The sequence below is a fragment of the Perognathus longimembris genome, chromosome 14, assembly GCF_023159225.1.
Source record: "Perognathus longimembris pacificus isolate PPM17 chromosome 14, ASM2315922v1, whole genome shotgun sequence".
In the NCBI taxonomy this organism is placed as follows: Eukaryota; Metazoa; Chordata; class Mammalia; order Rodentia; family Heteromyidae; genus Perognathus; species Perognathus longimembris.
The window spans coordinates 7,437,962-7,461,374 of NC_063174.1; the positions used below are offsets into that span (position 1 = coordinate 7,437,962).

The window sequence follows — 23,413 nt, forward strand, 5'->3', positions numbered from 1 at the left end:
GAAACAGATGTGCCTCAAGTAGTATAGTGCCAGCCTTGAGCAAAGGGACAGGGTCCAAGCTCTGATTTTAAGCCCTAGGGTCCCCCCCCCCAAAAAAAAAAGCAAACTTGGGAAAAGTGAGTAAATATTGTTGTGGCACTATATAGAACTGCTATTGTAATGTGTAAGGTGCCATAAATACAAAAATAAAAGGGTATGTTCAATAGATTTGGATCACAGATCACAGCGCTGTTCCTTGACATAGGTTTAGTAAATTTAAAAGCTAATTTTTTCTCAACATAGGATAGTTTAACATTCAAGATGCTACATGGTGAACTAAAGTTTTGACAAAACCATAATTACCCATTCTGACACTTCCAAAGGATTTTAAGTAGTAAGAAATAACTGGAATGGGGGCTGAGGATATGGCCTAGTGGCAAGAGTGCTTGCCTTGTATACAAGAAGCCCTCGGTTCGAATCCCCGGCACCACATATACAGAAAATGGCCAGAAGTGGTGCTGCGGCTCAAGTGGCAGAGTGCTAGCCTTGAGCAAAAAGAAGCCAGGGACAGTGCTCAGGCCCTGAGTCCAAGGCCCAGGACTGGCAAAAAAAAGAAATAACTGGAATGTTTTGGTGGCTCATGCCTGCTGCTAATCCTAGATATTTGGGAGGCTGAGCTAGGAGGGTCCCAGTTTGAAGTCAGCCTGGGCTGGAAAGTCTGTGAGACTCATTATCTCCGGTAAACTACCAAAAGGCTGGAAGTGGAGCTGAAGTTTTAAGTGGTGTAGCTCCAGTCTTGAACTAAATAGACAAGAGCTCAAGGCCTTGAATCCAAGCCACCACCCCCACCCACCACCACCACCCCACCCCCAGTATTGGGACTTAAAAAAGCTAAGCCCCAGGTGGCTCATGTATGTAATCCTAGATGAACCAAGAGGATAAGACTTAGAGGACTAATTTGAAGTCACTATAGAAAAATCCAATTAGCCAGCAAAAACCTGGAACTGGAGACATGACTGGTTGTAGACCACCATCAGAGCAAGAAAGCCAAGCAAGAGAGCAGCCCTGACTGCAAACCCTGGAAGCACAATAAAAAGTTCAAACTTCTAGTGCATGTAATAGCAAAAAGGTGATGTGTGTAATTGTATGCATTAGTGTTGTTTACTGACTTATTTTCACAGGCTATTTCTAAAGGATGGCTTAAAAAGTCTTTGAAGGCAGTAGTTGCATCTTCATCTACTATACGTGATTCTTTCCTACAGTGTATTTCTGTAAATTGTGGCATAGATCAATGAAATTTTAAAGTTACACCTTGTTACTTGCCATAAGTACAGAAATTGTGTTAAATACAGTCACTAAAGAATCATATTCATCTGCTCATCATAATAGGAGCTTTGAAGTTTGCACAGCTGAGAATCACTAGCTATATGAATGGACTGACCATGCAAGATCTTGTTTATTGAATTATAGCCAGCTTCTAGGACATTTTCCTTATTCGATGTATCCTTAAATACTCTACTTCATTTTACCAAGATTGGTCTGTGTGAACACAAGCATATTCTGTCAACATTAAGCTAAAGTGGAATTAAAATTAAGCCAGCAGTTACACAACTTCTTTAACCAGAATCTAAGCCCAAGTTTTCTGGGATCCTATACCCTTGTTGAATTTGTAGCTTAACAGAAAGTCAGGTGCTTGTACAGTTAAGGATTTCAAATGACTTAACTGATAAGAATCTGAATCAACCTCCCAACGGAGACATCTAGAAAAACAATTGCTTGGAAAAGTCAAAAGGCAAACAAGGCAACACAGAAGGTCCAGGTATGGCTTAGCGGTAAAGCGCTTGCCTTGCATGCTTGAAGCCCTGGGTTTGATTCCTCATCACCACATAAACAAAAAGCTGCAAGTGGTACTGTGGTTCAAGAGGTAGAGTGCTAGCCTTGAGCAAAAAGAAGCCATGGACACTGCTCAGGCCCTGAGTCCAAGCCCCAGGACTGGCAAAACAACAAAAATTACAACCAGGGTATATATGGAGAAGAAATTAAAGGCACAGGTAGAGTAAGTTACTTTGGGGAACACTTTTTCCTTGGATACCTGTTTTTATTTTTGAGAATTCTGGAAGAGAAGTCTGAAGTATACTTTCAGATATAGATGGACAGGAATTGGTGATTAAGGCCATGCAAGTTGTTTACAGTTTTTCAATTTAATGTCTACCACAATACAATAATTCATGTGTGAATGCAAAACAACTACATATATAGCTGACAGAGCAGATTTTAAAACATTTTTGTTTAGCCCAAGGAGATAAAAGGGAAGATGAAGGGATGAAATCATGGAAAGATACTTCCAAAGAAGTTTCAGAGTCAAGGTATTAACTGAAAATATAATGCAATGCATCGCAAAGGAAACAATACAGTGAAAACCTCAGAAGGAGGAGAAATACTTTAAATTATGACCAGTTAATACCCAGAACTCTAAAAACAAAGCCCAGTTAAAGAAGCTGAGATGGGAGGGTCATAGTTTGAAACTAGCTGGCTGGGCTAAGAAAGTCCGAGAGACATCTGCAATTAACCACCAAAAATCTGGAAGTGGAGTTTTGGCTCAAGTGGTAGAGCACCAATCTTGAGCAAAAAGGCTAAAGGATGGCACCCAGGCCCCTGAGTTCAAGCCCCCGTACAGCCACACAGATACAGATGTTTAATGAAGAATAGAAAACTTTTCAAGTCATTAACAGCTAAAACATGGAGGAAATGGTGTTTATAATAATAGGGCTGCTAAGTCAGAAAACTACAAGGCAGTAACACCTCATTTCTGTAAGAAAGGCTGTTATCACAAAGGTAAGATAAATACTAACTAGAATATGGATAATAGTAAATTGTGCTCTTGGTGGCCTTTTAAATTAATCCAGTCACTGTAGAAAACAGTATGCAGGTTCTTCAAAATTAAAATGCCATGCCATAGGATCCTGTAGTCTCATTACTATAAGGAAATGAAACGAGTTTGTCAGACATTTGCATCCCATGTTAATTTTACCACCACTCCCAACTGACAAGAAATGGGAGTGTTAGCAAGATGATGGAATACCTTTCTCTTATCTGATGGTGAAAGAAGAGTTTCGGGCAAGGAGACAACATTCAGAAAAGCAAAGCTGAGGAAGAGCACATGAGAGAACCACATGAGAGGAATAGGGCAGCTGAAGCATGGCAAAACAAAAAGGCAACAGAATTAGTAACCATTTTCAGCTTCAGCTCTTGATACACCTGATGGCCCCGGTAGAGGAGGAGAAATCGAGACCACCACACTAGGTAAGCCTGGTGGCCTCTGTGATAGACGGGCAAACCTGACTATGAGACAAATCTACACCTGCAAGTTTGGAAATCCCTTCCCCATGTAGTGAGCCATCATCCTGAGGAAGGGTTTCCTGCTGGATTTGGAGGTGCTTAGAAGACATTACATTAGCTGCCTGCAAGCAGGTAGACCAGGTCTTGAGACAGACACCACCATGAGCATAGAAAGGAACAATTGGTGGTTGGTGTCTCCCGGTACAGCAGCAGCAGCCACCATAGTCATACCTGGAGGGAGTTTTGAGATGGGAGTCTGCAGTGGGGGGGTCTCATCCTGCCTGTGGCAGCAACTTCCCTGCCTGAGACCCGTGTGTGATGTCAAGGGCTGCCAGAGTGATCGGTCTACATTAGCTCCTCGAGAGCAGCCTGCCGCCACAGAGGCTGAGACTGAGCCATCGCATACACCTCAGTCCCAGCCTTCCCACAGGCTGAAAGGGCCTAAAGAACTGAGAGATGCAGGGGGAATGACCCAGTCAGTTCTCCACAAGCACTCAGTGAGCTACTGTTCCTCCAACGTTCAGGCACATCAGGAGGACCCACTAAACGGTCCATGCCCTACCTCAGTTGGCACAACAGAAGGACGTGTGCAGCAAGTGGGAGAGTGACAAGTCAGTGGACGAAAAAGAACTGCTAACAGCAGTGGCTTCTAGTATGCGCACAAAAAAGGGAATCTTCCAAGATGGAGCGACAGAAGTAGACAAGTGACTCTTGACTCGCATGTAATACTAACTCAACCATGAAGAAAAGCAAAAGACCCCGACCAGTTCTCCTCTATTTAAGTGGTGCTGAGGGACCAGGCCTGGTGCCCTAAGCACAGAGACAGAAGCTTAACTACTCTTGGTTCTGTGGGGAGAAGCTACACTGAAACCGTCCTGTCTCAGCATTGTAAACACTTTTGACTGCGAAACTCCAAATGATTACAATATCCAACACACAAATTGGCCTCAGATGCACAAATCTCAAGAAATAGGATAAAAGAACAAGGCAGAATGACACCTCCAAAGGCTAAACAACACAGCAGTAGATGTGAATGATAGCAAAGTATGCCCAAAGAACTCACAGGCATGACTATAAAATGATGAATAAAATGAAAGAAGACATGAATAAAAAGATGAGTAAATCTAAAGACTAATTAGAAATAAACAGCTATAGAATTCAAAGGGAGTACAAGCTTAACAGCTGAATGAAATAAGACAATTCAAAATATGAAAGAGGAATTCAACAAAGATATGGTGAAGAAAATGTGAAAAACTTTTAAATGTAAAGCTCAACAGAAAAAATAACTTGGTGGAAATTCTATCCTATAAATTGGATCAAATTGAAGACAGATGATTAGGGCTCAAGGAAAAGGTAGATGAATTCGAACAGGCAAATGAAGAAGTAGGGGAAAAATACTAAAGAAATATGTAAAACTTCTAGAACACCATGAAAAGACCAAGCCTAAGAATCGTGGCACTTAAAAGGAGAAGTCTTGCAAGTTAAAGGGATAGAAAACATTTGATAAAATACTAAGAAAAAACTGAAAAATATTCAGAAGGAAGCTGAATACATTAGACCAGCAAAGAACCACCACATCACGATTTAACATCATAGTTAAAACATGGAATGTACAGAATAAGGAAATAATACTGAAAGCTGAAAAGACATGCTAACTAACCTATCATGACAAACCTATCAGAATAACAGCAGGCTACTTATCAAACAACTTAAAAGCAAAAAAGGCATGGAGTGATGTATTTCAAGAGTTAAAAGTAAACAGTTGCCAACCCAGATTAATCTAACCTGCAAAGCTAGAACAAATTAAAAAGCTGTGATAACCAGGAACTAATTTATGACCACTAAATCAGCATTGCCAAAGATACTGAAAGGTAACCTTCACTCCGAAAAGGGAGGTAAATGTAATCATGAAATAAGGAAGAAGATGGTTGGGCAGTGGTGGCTCACATCTGTGATATCCTAGCTCAGGCTAAGATCTGAGGATTATGGTCTGAAGTCAGCCCAGGCAGAAAAGTTCATGTGGCTCTTATCTCTAATTATCCAAGAAAAAAAGTCAGAAGTGTAAGAGCCAAAAATTAGTATCTCATCCTGAGTTCAAGCTCCAGTATTGGCACAAAAACAAAGAAGACGACAAACCTCACCAGACAAGAATTAAGTAAAGAGCAGGAAAATCTTAAGCACTATAGAAACAGCAAAGAAGTAGGGATTATTATATACCTTTGAATAATAACAGTGAATGTTAATAATGGTCTCAATCTCCAACCAAAAGACAGAATGGCAAGTTGGATTAAAATTTAAAACTCAATCATTTATTGTCCACAAGAAACACATCTATTTGAGAAAAATAAGCATTACGATTGAAGTGTAGAAAAAGGTCTCTGATAAAGTGCACTCCAAAAGTATGCAGGTGTAGCTACACTAATGCCTGATAAAGACTTAAAATCACAATTAGAAGAAACAAAGTCATTTCATGTTAAAAAGGGAACAATCCTTCAAGAGGAAACAACAAAAGAAAGGAAATAAGTTGTTAACATATATGCCAAATGATGATTCATCCAACTTCCTTAAACACTACTAAAATTAAAAGTAATCATAGACCACAACACAACAATAGTGGGAAATTTCAACACTCCACTCTTAGCAATAGATAGGCCATACAGGCCATGCAGACAACACAGCAACAAAACCTCATAATTAAATGATACCATTGAACAATTGGATTTAACACACATGTAAAGTATTTCATCCAGTAGCTTCACAATAAACATTCTGCTCGGCTCACCAAAGAACTTTCTCCAAAATAGATTATATTTTAGGATATAAAACAAGTCTCAGAAATTATACAAAAATAAAACAACCCTGTATTCTATCTGACCACAATTGTGATGGACTGCATTAGCAAAACAAATCACAGAATATAAATTAATAATACAGTTTAGAAACAGGATGAAGTACAAAAATGAGATGTTTACTCGATTGAGGCAGAAAAATCCTTTGACAAAAGTCAACTTACTTCTATGATAAAAGCTCTGAGGAAATTAGGAATCGATTTAATATACCTCAACATAATAAAGACTATAAAAAAACCCATATCTTACTAAATCCCTATTTAAAAGGATGAAAATTGGAATCATTTCCATTAAAGTCAAGAACAAGACAAGGGGTTCTACTCTTCTTCACTCCTACTCAACATACTACTAGAATTACGAGCCTGACAAATACAGCAATTGAAAGAATTTTTAAATGTCCAAATAAGAAAGGAAGATAACAAATTATCCCTATTCACAGATTATTGGATTCTATACATAAAGGTCCCTAAAGATTCCACCAAAAAAATTAGATCTGGTACACACAAACAAGATATAAGAGCAATATACCAAAACAAATAATTAAAACCTATCACTTGTCTATTTACCAACCTTGAACAGGCTGGAAAATTAGGAAAACAATTTTGTAATAGCCTCAAAAGGAAAATAAAATTAGGTGAAAAGGAAAATAAAATTAGGTGTAAACATAACCAAAGACGTGAATAAAGCCTTGAAGAAAGAAAGTAAAGAAGACACCAGAAGTTGGCAAGACCTCCCATGTTCTTGGATTAGCAGAATATCATGAAAATGACCATATAATTAGCATAGTACTGGCACAAAACAGACATGAATACCATTGAACTAAAATAGAAGACCCCGAAATAAAACCACAGAACTACAACCATGTGAACTTTGACAAAAGAGCCAGAAGCATGCACTGGAGAAAAGATAGCTTCTTTAATAATGCTTCTGGGAAAACTAATCATTTAATGGTAGAAGACAAACTAGAGTCCTATCTGTCATCCTGAACAAACATTAACTCCAAGTACATCAACGTGCAGGCATTGTGATGCTCACGAGACCTAGAGAAAGCCAGGGAAGATGTGCTCGGAGAGACATGGAACGAGGGTAAGTAGTGATCTGACCAAGCAGGTATTAGTGATTGCACAAAAGGATGAAGCCATTGGTCTGGGATTCAGGAATAGGATTCTAGCACTTGAGAGCATTAGCAAGGGTAATAAGACTCAAGCCACAAAATAGTAGAGAAAAAGGGGAAGGAAATGATGCAACCATTATTGAGATCTGATAGTAGGATGTAGGAAGAGAATTCATCACAATGAAGTGTGCCTTGTCCCAATTCCTAGAAACACTGGAGTTTGGGACAGGATATTTGGTTCAATTCAGAGCTGCTGTACATCCATTAATAGGATTCTTTAATTCCTTTGTCCTTGAGTGTGTTGGAGCATTAAACCCACAAGAAATAATAAATGGCCCTGGATATATCTTTAATAAACACTAATGGCAAATACTGAAGTTTTCTTTCAATATTACAAGCGCTAAGCACAACTATTCTCTGGCGGTAGAAGCTGAGACACTGTCCTAGGACAATCAATTCTGGATTCTAGGACACACGTTTATCAGGAACCCAATTCAAAAGTTCAACAGCATCATTTATGGCTGTGAAGCTGTGGCCAAGTCAGAATAAATTTCCACTCTTGCCTTTGCAGACATCCTATCTCTTTATAACCATCTGCTTTCTAACAGGACGCATCAGCCAGACTCGAATCTTGGCAGAGTTTTCTTTCATCATGTTTGCTTTTATCTTAGCCCCTCCCCCCATCCCCTTTCTCTAGCCTTTCCAATTTCTTCTAAGAGAACATTTCAAATCTTTATACCTGGCACTCTAAATTTCATTTTCTCAAACTAGAACCGTTCTAATCAAAAACAAATAAATGTATAAGCACCAATACCCCCCCCCTCACAAAGTATATCATAGGATTTTTGGCACTTCACTGTGTTAGGCAATACGTTTTTTGAGTCAGAAATACATTTTATCTTGGCCTAGGGAAACTCTGGATTTTTCTGGTATAACAAAAAGTGAAGAGAATAGGAGTGTATATAAAAGTGCCTCATAGCTAATGCAGTAAGTCTGTGTTCTGCCTTCCACTCACACTCCTTAATCCCTTGTAAGGAAAGTGATGGGGCAATAAAGGAGGATGTGGGACCCTCATACTATGGAGTTGAAAGAAACCTTGAAGCTCTTCTTCATTTCACCCTGAGGTATCGCACACTAGAGAGGTGAGACCTTAATGAAGTCATTGCCAGCTCAGTGAACCTCTCCCTTCGTAAATGGAGAATGATCGCATTATTCCATTGAAATACTGTTATACGCGGTGCTTAGGGTATTGAATACTATTGGGGCAGCACCTTAGAGGCGTTTACAGACTGTTTTCATAGGGATAGTATATTCTGAACCCCTCAAAACTGACTTACAAACTTAAACAATGGAAACACTGGAAACCACCCACTATCTGGAGGACTGTGTTATAGGCTGTCAACGTTTGGAACCTTGGAGACAGTCACCCCCCTGACTCCCATACTGAACAGTGAGCCTCTACAAGGAGCACAAGCTTTCATTCTTATTTGAACAAAACCCAGAGTAAAAAAAAATGTTTGTGGTTTCATATGTATATACATGTACACACAAATATCCACTCACACACAGTAGGCTGGATCTGAAAATTTCCCCCTGAATATTTCACCTTACTCTATATGATGCTCTCCAATATTTTTGCTAGGCATTTCATTGTATTCTTCATAATTGTCTGGTGATTGTTGTGGCCTCTTAGCAGTTTTCAGAACTCAGTAACAGGCTAGATCCCACAGTTTAAAAATATATATTGAATTTGAATTTGAGAATAATAGGCCTAATAAATTCTAGACCCTAAAAGTGTTTTGATAGCCATATGAGCATCTGAGGTTAATTTTCAAAATATGAACTATTTATTACAAGATAATTGTGCAGGGTAAAATATATTTCTCACTAGGGGAATATATCTTTAAAGGTGTAACTCAGGCCAGTCTACGAAGGTAGATTGATTGACATTAATGGGAGAGTAGGCAGACGGATGTTTGGTTGCTAGAAGCCAATTAGCCTCACCCATGGCCTGTATTCTTAGATTGTCTTTCTCCATAGCCCAGAAGACAAAATCTCCTAAAACTGAAGCATTTTGTTCATGCAGTAGGATTATTGAATATGTGACGTTTGGAACTTCCTAAGCCAGATCTTAGGAGAGCATTTTCATTAGGTACAAGTTAGACTCGATTGGAAGCATACTATGTCCACCAACATGGAGAGGGAGCAGGGGCAGACACTTAACTATAGAGCTCCTTTGGGCTATTTTCTGTACTGGATTGAGTAATTCTGTGAACCTTCTTGTCTCACCGATTTCAAACCCACTTCAAAAAACACATGGTGGGTGAAATCTTTGGTTTTCGGGTTCTTAATTCTGCATTCTTGTAGGTAAACTCACAACACTGCTGTTCTTTCAGTTGTGATCAAATTGGAAAAAAAGTCCATCTCCAAAATCAAAGCTAAAACTGCTAGACTTCTGAGGTTACATAAAAGAGTAAAATTAAAGAGCAACAGAGGTGCTCTTCCATGTCATATGTGGCCTTCCATGATTGCACAGGGTGCTACTGTAAGCAATAGCCCTTTTTACATCACTCCTATTCTCAGTCTCCTTGTACTATGTCATTAGAGCTAAACTTCATATGACAGTTGCTAATTCAGTCAATTCTCCTTGAGAAGGTCATAAGAAGATTCCGTCTTTGGTTGAGTCTGAAAAGTCTTAGCAAACTCCCCATTTATGCCGTTCTATATTAATCTGATATGATTGCAATATTTTCTATGACTAATTGTTTCTATCATCTATGTTTTCAAATTTATTGGCACAAAGTGGTTCAAAGTTTTTATTTTCCTTTTCATTCTTGAATTTATTCACTTTGTCTTGATTCATTTTTGCCAGGCATTTGCCAATTTTATTAATGTTTTAAGAAAATCAATCTTTTGTTCTACTGAGTCTTTCCACTATGTCTTTGTTTAATGCTTCATTCATTTCTATTTTATCTCTGTCATTTTCTTCTTTCTACTTGCTTTAGGTTTCTTGTATTATTTTCCTACTTCTTTCTTCATTGGTTGTTCACATCATTAATTTTTAGTATCATTTATGTCTTTTTTTTTTTTTCGGCCAGTCCTGGGCCTTGGACTCAGGGCCTGAGCACTGTCCCTGGCTTCCTTTTGCTCAAGGCTAGCACTCTGCCACTTGAGCCACAGCGCCACTTCTGGCCATTTTCTGTATATGTGGTGCTGGGGAATCGAACCCAGGGCCTCATGTATACGAGGCAAGCTCTCTTGCCACTAGGCCATATCCCCAGCCCCCATCATTTATGTCTTTGTGCCAGCATTGATGCTTGAAGTCAGGGCCCTGAGCTCTTGCTGGCATTCTACCACTTGAGCCACACTTTTTTTTTTCTTTTTCTCTTGGACAAGAATCTCAAGAATCTGTCAGCTTGGGCTTGCTTCAAACCATTCTTCACAGATCTCAGCCTGTGAATAGCTAGGTTATAGATGAGAGGCACTGGCACCTGGTTGTGTTCCCTAAAATTCCTAGGAGTGGCATATACATACATAACTCTGCACAGGGGGTGCATATGACCAAATAATGAAATTATCATGTATGAAAATGTCACAATAAACCTATTAGAGATATGCTATCATTTAATAATAAGAGTATGTTGTGCAAATATATTCATTGATTTGATTGGGCAAACATCACGGTGTGCACTTAAATGAATCTGGGTGGTATAGCCTACTATACATATAGGCTATATTGTATACTCTATTGCTTATAGGCTATAAGCCTGAAGAGCATGTTATACTTCTGAATACTGTAGACCATTGTAACACAGTGACCAGTATTTGTGGTCAGAAAAATGTACTTGTTAAAATACATTGTAAAAAAGAAGATGTGGGAACCTCTCTCTAGCACCTCCCGGAGTGGGGCTCTCGGGGAAGAGGAGCTTGCGGTGACTGAGGGAATCCTGAGGGAATGTGAACACGAAGGGCATTTTTCTAGAATGGTATGTACACTGCACTTATTAATCTTTTTTTGCTCTTCAAAAGCCATAGCTTTATGTATTTTTAATTTTACAAGTGTTTCCATGAAGAAAGAAAACACTTTAGCTCTTTTGGAACACATTTAGCTTAAAGCCAATACATGGTACACCTATCCAAAAATATTTTCTTCCTTTATGTCTTGATCCTATAAACTTTTTTTTTTCTACTTTAAATTGTCTTTATTGCCAGGTGCCAGTGGTTCGTGCCTGGGATCTTAGCCACTCAGAAGGCTGAGGTCTGAGGTTTACTGGGAGATTCTGGCATACTGGGGAGATTCTTATCTCCAGTGGACCAGCAGAAAGCTGGAAATGGAGGTGTGATTCCAGTGGTAGAGCTGTGACTCATGAGCAAAGAAGCTAAGATTGCAAAGCCCCTAGTTCAAGACCTACACTCACATGAAATAATAAATTAATTCCTTTTATTAATTTCCTTTTGCCTTTTAAACTGCTTTTGTTAAAAACTATGACAAATACACATATTAACATAGACCTATACAGAGTCTGGATTCCACCTCTGAATTTGCAACACAAGTCTTCAGTACAATAACATGCTGTCCTCGGTGACAACAAGGCCTTTGGTAATACTCCCTGAAGGACCTGCCTGAAGCACTTGCTAAGAAGGTGTCACTCCAGAAATATGTCCCCTGTGGCTTTCTTGGGGACATGTTGTTTTTCTATTATAGACTGCTTGTAAAAAGATAAGGCTCCAATATCCCTCTTTATTTGTGAAAACCTCTTAAAGTTGGGATCATAGTTTCTTAACTTTTTAAAGGAGGTCACGGGGGGGGGGGGGGGGGCTGAGAATATGGCCTAGTGGTAAAATGCTCGCCTCATATACATGAAGCGCCACATATATAGAAAAAGCCGGAAGTGGTGCTATGTCTCGAGTGGTAGAGTGCTAGCCTTGAGCAAAAAGAAGCCAGGGACGGTGCTTAGGCCCTGAGTTCAAGCTCCAGGACTGAAAAACAAAAATAAAGCTCACTGAAGTCTGTAAAAGCTTCTGTTAAGTTCTCTGAGAATTTCCTTGGGAGTTCCTCCTTTTTCTTCTTCTGTAGTTTTCTTCTCCTTGGCTCTTCCTGCCGTTGACGGGCATGTTGTGTCACATGATTGGACAATATATGATAGAAATCTGTTGTCACTTCTAATAGATGTCCAGTTCACAAATGGTAGGAAAATGTGGCTGCTTTCTCCATGGGTTCATCTAAACATGCATGTCACAAACTAATTCAGAGCAAAAGCAAAGCCTCAGCAGAATCACAAAACCATTCTAATCAATCCTGGGAAGACTGCCTGCTGAAGGAAAAGGACATCAGTGTCAGTGAATGTTCCAGAAAGATGCTTCTAAAAATAAAAGCAGCCAACATAGTGGAGAAAGGAGACATTACTGAGCATTTCATCCCACTAAATTGCTACATGTATGCTGAGTTAAAAGAAATACTATTCAATACATAGTTTCTAAGTGCCTACTCAGTCTAGAGCACTGTGTCCAGGGGGCTCCTGGAGATAATAAATGAATAAATAAATAAATAAGTGAGCTACCATTTTAATCATTATAATGAGGGGTAAAGATAAAACATGCCCAGAAAACTAATAATACTAGGCATCACTTGATAAGTCCTATGAGAAAGAAATAGCGGGGAAGGAAAATAACAGTTATTTGAGTATCTTTTTTGAGCCAGGCGTGTTTCATACATCACGCTAACTTTTTAATAACGTTATGAAGTTAGTTGGTTTGACTCTTATTTCAAAGAAAAGTGAATCAGAACAAAGAACCCAAGATGATAGTGTTTAACAACACAACTAAGATTCCATTCCAGGTGTGTCTTGCTCCAAAACATGTTTCTAACATCATCACAGTGAAGCGTCATGGGAGCTGTAAAGAGGTGTTTCTGTTGCTGTTGTTTTATATTTGCTTGTTGGTGCTGGGGATTGAATATAGGTCCTCACATATCCTAGGCAGGCACTCTACTTTAGAGCTACATTTCCAGCTCAGGAGGTCATTACTGATTTTGTATCTGAGAGTGATAAGGAAAAAAAAAAGGGGGGTAAAACTTCTTTTTTGCTTATCCTGAAGCTTGAACTCTGGCCTGGGTGCTGTCCCTGAGCTCCTTTTGCTCAAGGCTAGCACTCTACCATTGAGCAACAGAGCCGCTTCCGGCTTTTTCTGTGATTTAACAGGAGAAAAGAATCTCTCATACTTTGCTGCTGGGGCTGGCTTTGAACCGCAGTCCTCAGACCTCAGCCTCCCAAGTGGCTAGGATTACCTGTGTGAGCCATCAGGTCCCAGTTTAAGTGATTTCAAACATCAGTACATTTGTGTACCATCCAATGGTGGAGTGGAATTCTTTTCCTAAACCAGAGTGAGACATTTCCTAGCTTGAATTCATAGGACAACAGGCATTTCTCTGCCCTTGTCATCAGCCTCAAACTCTAGCTTTAAATGATACATGCAGGTGGGTGCCAGTAACCCTAGCTACTGGTTCAAAGCCAGCTTGGGTAGGACATTCTGTGAGACTCTTACCTCCAATTAGCCAGCAGCCAGCTTTGAGCAAAAAAGCTAAGAGAGTGTTGAGGCCCTGACTTCAAGTCCTACTCCCAACAAGGAAAAAAATGAGAGATACAACTAATTGAGTTTTAGAACTTACATGAGTAGCAACTCTTAATACATTTTCATGAAACAGAAGAAAATACAACTTAACCTCACAGTATAGAGTAAAGGGGGGCATTGTTTCTTATTAGTATTATAATTTAAATAAATGACTATTTTTTCTTTGATTTTTGCTCAAATGACTTCGTAGCCCCCGTGGTCCATTTTAATTGCTTTCCTTCATTTGCGTACTTGCTCAGTGGATTCTCTAGTAGTGCTCATCACCGTTTCCCAAGGCAAATGAGCAGGAATATAGACTTTCCTTGTAAGTAGACTCAGCCAACATTAGCATATGTTATAGAGGAGATGGTAGGTTCATTCCGAAAGGGCAACTCAGTACTCTTATTTAATTTTTTTTTTTTTTTTTTTGGCCAGTCCTGGGCCTTGGACTCAGCCTGAGCACTGTCCCTGGCTTCTTCCCGCTCAAGGCTAGCACTCTGCCACTTGAGCCACAGCGCCACTTCTGGCCGTTTTCTGTATATGTGGTGCTGGGGAATCGAACCCAGGGCCTCATATATACGAGGCAAGCACTCTTGCCACTAGGCCATATCCCCAGCCCTCTTATTTAATTTCTATTCTCCTTTGCAAAATCTGTTGCCTGCTTGCAGGGTCTCTGCTTCAACGCAGGCAATGACTCCTCCCTGTCGTCCATGTCATCCTGATGCCCTAAGAAAAAAAATGCTTCCTAATGAAAGACAATACAACACTGTTTCCTCAAAATGGCATAATCCAGCGTAGGAACAGAGTATAGGAAATAATTTCACTCCTGTCTCACGTTTTACGTGGTTGGGTTCTTCTTGGCCATGAGAAAGCTGTTTTTGACGATCCTTTATATCTGTTGAGATTACTACAATTTTAGGTTTTTGTTGATGCCAAACATAGATAATAATTCGTTAGTCCCTCTGATGACGAGGACGAGTGTAAACATGAAGAGAACAGAAACAATATTGTGTAGTAATGGATGCTTCAAAATAGTGTAATTATAATGGCCCTAAGATTTCCATGCACTGGGTGCTTGTAAGAGTTTTAGTCTAGAACTTTCACTTCCTCAGTTGTGATTAATGAGGGGGTGATAGATGGCCTGATTTTCATGGGTCAATTCTCAAGAGTCTAACATTCAAGCCTTGAGGAAGAAGTGAGGGTTCTAGTGACATGGAATGATCATGGTGGATCTTAACAGGTTAGTAGTATGCTTTCTTTAAACATAACTCTTCATTTGTGTGTAATGAGCTGGCAAATGTCAATCTCTATTTTTAAATAAAATAAAGCTCATGGCTGAACATTTTATCACTTAAGGGACACATCCAGTACCATTAAGGGATATATTTTAAGGAATAGTTTTTACTGAGATAATCTTAAAGATATTAAAATAAGCAGAATTTAAGGCTTTGTTGTGATTCAGATGGTAGAGCACTTGCCTAACATGTATGAATTCAAATCACACAGTACCAGCAAGAGAAAAAAAAAGTATGTGAGTTAAACAGAATCTGAAACATCTGGATATATAACTGTCATGATGAGATTTCTATATGAATCTAATTGTACATTTTCTAGGTCATCATACTGAACTAAAGGACAATGTGACAGTTTTTAACAGGTTGTTGGTATGTATATCCTACTATGTAAAGGACAGCAATGGTCAGTGTCTGCCGTTCATATTGAGTTACTTGTCCTGGAAGGCAAAACTTCTTTTTCTTTGTCACAATGACTTGTATTTCTTTTATTTTTTTTTAAACAACTCAAACCTTTGATTTTCACATCATGAAGATTACATTCAACGAAATAAGGCAGTACTACCTAGGGGCCAATGAGACCAGTGCAGAGGCAGATTGCATGATGTAAATAATGTATTAGCACTAAGCAAAAGGCAAATGCTTTCAGATCATGTTGCACAAATGAAAACTTAACTAATTTGGATCCTCAAAACTGGAAATGGAATGAAAACAATAGTAATAAAATTTGGTCTATAATTAACTTTGAAGCATTGTAAATGAGTTACTTTCGGTATCTAATTGAGTATCTACTTGTCTTCGAAATTCTACATTCTCCAGACTCATTTGTAGATGTGAAACTGAGCCTATTTGAAAAACCAGATGATGCCTATGGAAAATGAGTTTCACTACAGGAACCTGTCTGCCTTGTTTTGGGGATAAGAGGGAATTTTTGAGTACAGAGACTCAGTCTGGAAATCCTTTTTTCTCTTGCCAATAATTGTTGAAATGTAGCCAAATTAAGAAACTCTGCTCCTTCTTTAGCTTTGACAATTGAGTCAGGTTTGAAACTAAAACAAAAGTTAATCTTTCCTATTTCAAATTTCAGCAAAACTTGATCAGCTCTATGTAGTACTAATTTCAATTATATTGTTAACTCCATGTTGAATTAAATAGAGCTTTCCAAGTTGTAAATAATATATTGGCATTTAGAGGCATTCTTGATGGCAGTTTTGATAGAGGCCTGATTTTCTCTTTTCCTCTCCCCTTCTTTCACCTTTCCTTTCTTTTTTTCTGCTCTCCTTTCATTTTTTTCTTTGTACTCTTGTTTTTTATTTAGTCATTAGTTTCTTATCCAAACACCCAGAGTACCTTATGTGACCATTGGCATCTAAGTCATTGGATTTTTCTTAGTAATTACGGAAGTTATTTTAAAATAATTTTAAATAAGAAAATTATTAATTTAAAGTTAGTGTCTTAAGTTCTTTACATCACAGAGTGTCAGATCCTACTATCTTTCTGCTAGCAAGTTCAAGAGTGGTGATTTCATTTAGGCCAAAATGCAATAAATTGTTACTAATTGGAATTTGTCAAATTCTGGTTTCGTATTTAATTTGTAAATCTACTTTGGCTTTAGAGTCGTATAACAGCTATAGAAATAAGGAGTTCATGGAGGGGTGTTCTGCTTATATATATAAGTAATATATAAGTAATATGTTATTTCAGTAATCTAAGGTGAATCTCTTGCTTTAAATGGGATCATATATAAATCACTTGTGAAAATATCTGTTCTAGTTCTTTGAACACAATATTGTTCATTAGTTCCATGTCTCATTAAGTTTTCTTGCTATTTCTCTACACATTTGGTCATTTAAAATGCAGTGATAGCTCATTCCTCAATACATGTGACCTCCTGCTAATTTACATGATCTTTTTATGCATATGGTAAATATTTTCTTTTTCTTTTTCAGAATACAAAAGGTTCATAAGTAACCACTGGAGAGTGTAGTCTGATTCTAACAAAGTTTACAATTTGTATGAACATCAAGGGCACAAACCTGTAACTCTGACCATCCTCCCAAATATTTTTTTTAAACTATGTATCCTTCAATAAACTAGCTTTAAGAGTTTTCCAAAGAGTATGTCTGAAGGAGGTTTTTTTTTTTAATCTATTTATCAAATCATTAAATTGAACACCAACTTATCCTATTTTCTTAATAGCTTTGCCTAACTAGGGGCGACTAGGGGAGGGTCACAGAGTTACTTCTTTTCAAAAGCTGCGTGTGCAGGAAAATAAACACAGGGAAAGATGGGTTCTGCAACGGTCCCTTTGGGTTTGCTGTTCCCTTGGGCCCTTGGTCTCAGCAATACCAGACATTTTGATATGATTTGACACATTTCCTCTCGGTAATAAGGAAATTGGATTTAAACTTTTTTTTTTTCAAGAAGTTTCTGATGTTTAGTGGATTTTTTTTTTTTTTTTTAACTCCCAAGCTATTGGGTCACGGTTGGGGTGAGGGAGGGGACCACGGGCAGGAGGAAAAAAAAGCAGCAGCGAGGTGCCAGTTACCTTCGGGACAGGCCATGCTGCTCCTGCTCGGTGCCGTCGCTGGAAAACGCCTTCTGCAACGTAGTTTTGTGGTCACAGCTCTGCGGATATCTGAGATGAACACATTCCTTCTTGCATGTAAGTGTGTCCTGCACCTGTGCGTGACATGTGTAATTACATGAGGTATGTGACACATCATACATGCACGATTATATGTGCAATATATATTATATATATTATTATATATTATATGTACTATATATAAATATATGGCACATTATCAACGATGTAAAACACATGATCTATTATGTGTTATATACGCGACGTCGTTTAAACGGAGAGAAGAGGAAGCTCGAGGACGGTTCGGCCTCTCAGCCGGGCCGCAGATGGGGGCTTCACCTGGACGGAGCTCAGGGGCGGCGCAGGTCGGGCCGCCGAGGCCGCACTGGCGATGGGGGAGGCGGGGGGAAGACACCAGGCAAGGGGCGTGGCCGCCAGGTCCGGGTTTCCACGCCTTCGAAGGCGCCTGCGCACAAGGACACAGGTTACCCGAGGGGCGGGGCGCGGCCGCCCCACGTTGCTCCGCCCCCTTCCACACGCCCACACCGACACACCTTGCGCCTGCGTAGAGCGGACGCGTTTAGGAAAAGTCCTCTGGTGGAGCTGGCCTCTGGGCTGACTTTAGAACCTTCTGGCGCAAAGCCTCAGGGTCTCAGTGAAATCCTAGTGACCGGTTAACTCCTTCCGGGAGGAACGTGCTTGACCCAACAGGCCGGCAGATTCCCCGCAGCTTCAGCAAGCGAGGCTCCCGACATGCTCCGCGGCGGAGCGAGCCCGCTTCAGTTTTCTCGCCCTTCGGCCTGGAGCCCCGGGTACCGGAATCTTACCCGACGTGCTCTGGGGCTTCATTTGCATGTCCCGCCCGACAGGTGAGCACCGTAGGACTGTCGCCGACAGCCTATCGGTCGGGAGATAGGGCGCAACACCTACTGGCTTTAAAGTAGGTTGTCACAAACTTTCCTAGATGGAAGTAGATGCAAGGACAAAGAAAACTCGCGCGCGCGGTGTAGTCACCCTAAGTATAAGATGTGCGACGCCTTCGGCACCTTATATAGACTGCGGGCGGGTTTGGTAGCGTGCTCGCTTCGGCAGCACATATACTAAAATTGGAACGATACAGAGAAGATTAGCATGGCCCCTGCGCAAGGATGACACGCAAATTCGTGAAGCGTTCCATATTTTGCTCCGTACCGGACGCCACGTTTAATAAAGGAAATGGGGTTGTGTGAAAGCGGGGTGACCGCCGGGTTCGGAGCTTCCCGTTTTAGGCCCGGCTTCTACCCCGCGGATCTTCGTGGGGTGGCCCTACTTTGCGTAACTGCAACCGAGTCCCCGCTGCATGAGCAAAAGTCAGATTTTCACCTTATGCAGTTTCTCGCGGCTCCCGGGGCCCTGGGGTGCACGGCGAGGCACCAGGGCGGGCCTGGATTGCGGTGAGTAGAGTCGTGGGGCTCCGTGCAGCTCCCCGTGCCGTGCCGTCGGGGGCCGAGGGTGCTGGAGCCTGCCCGGCGTTCCCGGCTGGCGCTCCCCCACCTGAGCCGTGGATAAATGGAGATTATATTTCACAGAGAAACCCAGCAAAATATGGAACGCTTCACGAATTTGCGTGTCATCCTTGCGCAGGGGCCATGCTAATCTTCTCTGTATCGTTCCAATTTTAGTATATGTGCTGCCGAAGCGAGCACGTTACGATACCCTGTCCACGGGCTATATAAGGGGCTGAAGGCGTCTCACATCTTCTACTTAGGGTGACTAAACCGCGCGGTTTTTGTTTTTGTTTTTTTTCCCCCCACTCCCCCTTTTTTTTTTTTGCATCTAATTCAGACCGTTTAGGAAAGTCCGTCTCGATGTCACCAAGGCGGATGGTGCTATATCTAGTGTTTTGGCGGGGCTTACCTAGCGGGTAGTACATGCAAATGAAGCCCGGGGCACGTTGGGTACGGGGTGGGAGGGGACGCGAAGGCTGAGGGCGCCCGGCTCCGCCGCGGAGCATGCCGGGACGAGGCCCATCAGGCGTGCCGCGGCGCTGTCGAAGGCTCTGGAACCGGCGACGGCCGCCCGGTCGCGGTGGCTGCGGCTTCCCCGAGGGGGGGTACCACCGCCTGGACAGCGCGGTGCTGGCAGGATGTACTTACGGCAGACGTGTCCCGTCTGCCTCTGCCTGTCCGGAGGCTGGTGACACACTCGACGCAGGGGATCGGCCTGACCCCCAGCTCAGCAAAGCTCGATGGTGCCAGGTGCCCCGCCCCTCCCCCTCCCCCTCCCCCCCCCCCCCGCTGGTAATCCGACCCACCCGGGAGGCTGAGATGTAAGGAACGCAAGTTCAAAGCCCTCTTGGAAGTGCATGCAACTCTTGGGCCCCATGAACCAGCAAAATCCTGCAAGTGGAACTGTGGCCCCGTGGTAGAGCCTTGAATTCAAACCCTGTGACCAGCAGCACCCCCCCCCCCCCATGTCCTCCCTCTACCCGCCCCCCCCTCCAACACACAATCACTGTCCAGGAGTCTTAGACTCAGTGGTTTTAGAATATGATAGTGAACAGCGTCCACGTAGAGGATCTAAAAAACAGTGTGTTTTGACTCTTGGTTCATGAGTTACAAGAAGATAATCCTCAAGCCCTATGGTGCCCCAACTTCTGTGTTCCGTGTAAGAGCATTGAGAGGAAAGGATGAAGAAGAGACAAAAGGAATTCACATGGCATCTCTGCATCTGTTCACCTGCAAACCAGATACTTTCCATAATGTGGTTACTTTTAAGCTAAGGAATTCGTTTTCTTCTTGAGGTTACCCTTGGGAGCCAGACTGCCTGGCCAGAGGAAGAGGGTTTCTAGGCCATATCCCTTTGACTGCCTGGTTCTGACACTTTTTTTTGTAGAATCTTGTGAATAAGCAAAAGTAACTTCTCCTGTCCTGCTCACTCATCTCGGTGTGAATGTAGGTTTTCTGAATTTTTTTTTTTTTTTTTTTTTTTTTTTTGCCTCCTGGGTTGCTAGGACTACAGGCGTGAGTCATGGGCACCTGGCTCCAAAGACAGTGATCTAAATAGATGCGTGGTTCAGAGAATGAAAGTGAGATTCGCCTCCTTATGGCAACGCCCCTGGACAGTCCTGCCACTTATCCTGCCACTTTCTGAGGCCACTTCCAGTGCTGTTTCCACTGCACCTCTGAGAGCATTATGAGGTCCCGCTATTTGCAATAGAAAATATCCTGGTCACCAAGGTGGGACTCTAATCCACGGTTGGACTCTAATCCATGGCCACACTTGCAATGTTTTATCCTGAATTCAAAGGAGACTCCAAAACACTCAGGTAATCGGGCTAGGACTTTATTAACCACACATTATCTGCACTCCACCATAGTGAAGTGCAGCCCTGAGCTGCAGTAGGGCTGGGTTTTCAAAGGCAAAAACCACACGCAGTTGGTCGACCAAGTTAGGCAAAACAAGCAAGCAGACATACATAAGCAGAATTGGCAGTTAATGATTACAATTCCAGTGAGCAAGGTAATATTGACCAGAACACATTCCAGGCTTTCCGGGCTCTTCCTGAGTTTTACCGAATTCCAGTAACCTGGTGTTTAACTCCCTAATTTCATCACAATGTGGATGTCCCATGTAATGTAATTGAAAGTGAAAAAATACAAGTTATTTTCAGGGATTTTGCTCTACTTAAAAAGATGGAATTCTACCCAAATCCTCCATCCTCTTCAGAAGAAAAGAGTTGAGTCACTTAGAACCACAGCCTCAATGATCAGCTTCATGAGGTGGGAAATTGGTGAATTCAGTCTGGCTGGGCTTTGGGACCGGGGTGATCAGCCCGTGCTTCTGGTTGTAACCATCATAGGAGCTTTTCAAAATCTCAGTGCACGAGCCCTTTCCTGGAGATTCTGATTTAATTGTTTGAAGTGGGGCTGCGGTATATTTGAGATATTTGATTCTTCATCTCTTTTGTGGTTGTTTCCTTTCTTCCGTCCTTCTCTTTTTGAGCTCTCAGCCTTGGTAAGATTTACTTACTGGGGCTGGGAATGTGGCTTAGCAGTAGAGGGCTTGCCTCACATGCCCTGGGTTCGATTTTTCAGTACCACATAAACAGAAAAATCCAGAAGTGACACTGTGGCTCAAGTGGTAGAGTGCTATCCTTGAGCAAAAGAAGCTCGGGGACAGTGTCCAGGCGCTGAGTTCAAGCCTCAGGACTGGCCAAAAAAAAAAATTCTTTACTGATTGTTGGCACAATCTTTTTTCTTCCCTATTTTCTCTTTTCTTATTTTGTCAGACACTCTGTCATCTTCAATTTTGTACCAGGAGCCTCTTCCTTTGCTACTCACCTCCTTTTTTAAATAGCCATAGTTCCCCTCCCCCCCAATGTCCCCAGTGGCTGCCCAGGACCTCTTCTGATAGAATGACAAGAGTCTTAACAATCTACCAGTCTGCTTTGTGTTTCTTAAAGGCTCTGGTAGCTAATGCTGTAGTTTCTAGAGGATTTGATTTTCGTTCCTGGTAGTACAGGGATTTCAACTTGCACTTGCTAGGCAGGCATTCTGCCACAGAGCCACATCTTCAAGCCCCTTTCCCCAAGTGCTTATTTGAAGACATGGTCTCAATTTTTGTCCAGGGCCCCCACTTGGACCAGGTCCTCCTACTTTACACTTCCTGTGGTAACTAGAATGATAAGTGTGAAACACTATATTCACCTTCTGCTGTTGAGATGGAGTCTTTTGAGGTTTTTTCCCCAAGCTGGCTTGGAACCATGAGCCAATGAATCTCAACATTCCACATAGCCTGGATAGCAGCTGCACACAGCCAGTCGGCTAGCGGCTGAACAGGGTTCTTGTGAACCTTCCTGCTGGCCTGGGACTTGGATTCTCCCCCTCTCCTCTTCTTGAGAAGCCACCTTTCCACTTTTATTCTTTGCTTGTCTATCAACTTCAGACAGCTCACCCAGGTAAAAGAGATGGAGATAGAAAGCACTCCAGCTGAAATTCTAAGGCTGCTCAAAAGATCATGGTACTGGGTTATGGTTCTAAACGATGATCAGTGGGACTTACATTTTTTGGCTTTATATCTACTTTACAAAATCAATTTCAGTGAACATACATTGGTTATACAAAGTATTTCATTATGATATTTCCATACCTACATACACAGTACCCTAATCAAATTCATCCCCCGTCATTCTTCCCATCTTCCTCTTCTGAAAACAGTTTCAACAAGTATTATTTTATCATGTTTTATTTTCATGCATGCATATCAAGTACTTCAACTATGTTTATTTTCATTCACCTTTTTCATTGGCCCTCCCTCCTCCCACTGGTACTTGCCCTCCCCAAAGAGACTGTTTTACTTTCCTGTCATTTTTTTTTTCCTATTTTTAGTGTATATTAACTGTTCTAAAGGGATTTCACCATGGGATTTCTCCTGTTCTTACATGCAGTCAGATTAACTTCCTCTAATTTTAGAGGAAGTTTTATTTTATAATTTCATCAGATTAACTTCCTATAATAACTCTCTCTTTTCCTGACCCCCCCACCTCCTGTTGTGCAATGGCTTTCAGTGAGATTCCTTTGCTATCTGCAACATACACACAATATGTTCTATATCATTCCCCCTCCATCATTCTCTTTCCCTCTTCCCACTTCTGCGTGCCCTC

The 23,413-nt window shown here is 41.3% G+C and overlaps 2 non-coding genes across 2 annotated transcripts; one reads left to right on the plus strand and one right to left on the minus strand.

The window, feature by feature from the left end:
- Positions 1-18,845: 18,845 nt before the first annotated feature.
- On the plus strand, positions 18,846-18,952 carry LOC125363736. The gene has a single exon (XR_007213317.1). It is a non-coding gene; the product is annotated as a U6 spliceosomal RNA (small nuclear RNA).
- A 395-nt stretch (positions 18,953-19,347) lies between these two features.
- LOC125363737 lies at positions 19,348-19,454 on the minus strand. Its single transcript, XR_007213318.1, has one exon. It is a non-coding gene; the product is annotated as a U6 spliceosomal RNA (small nuclear RNA).
- Positions 19,455-23,413: the final 3,959 nt, after the last annotated feature.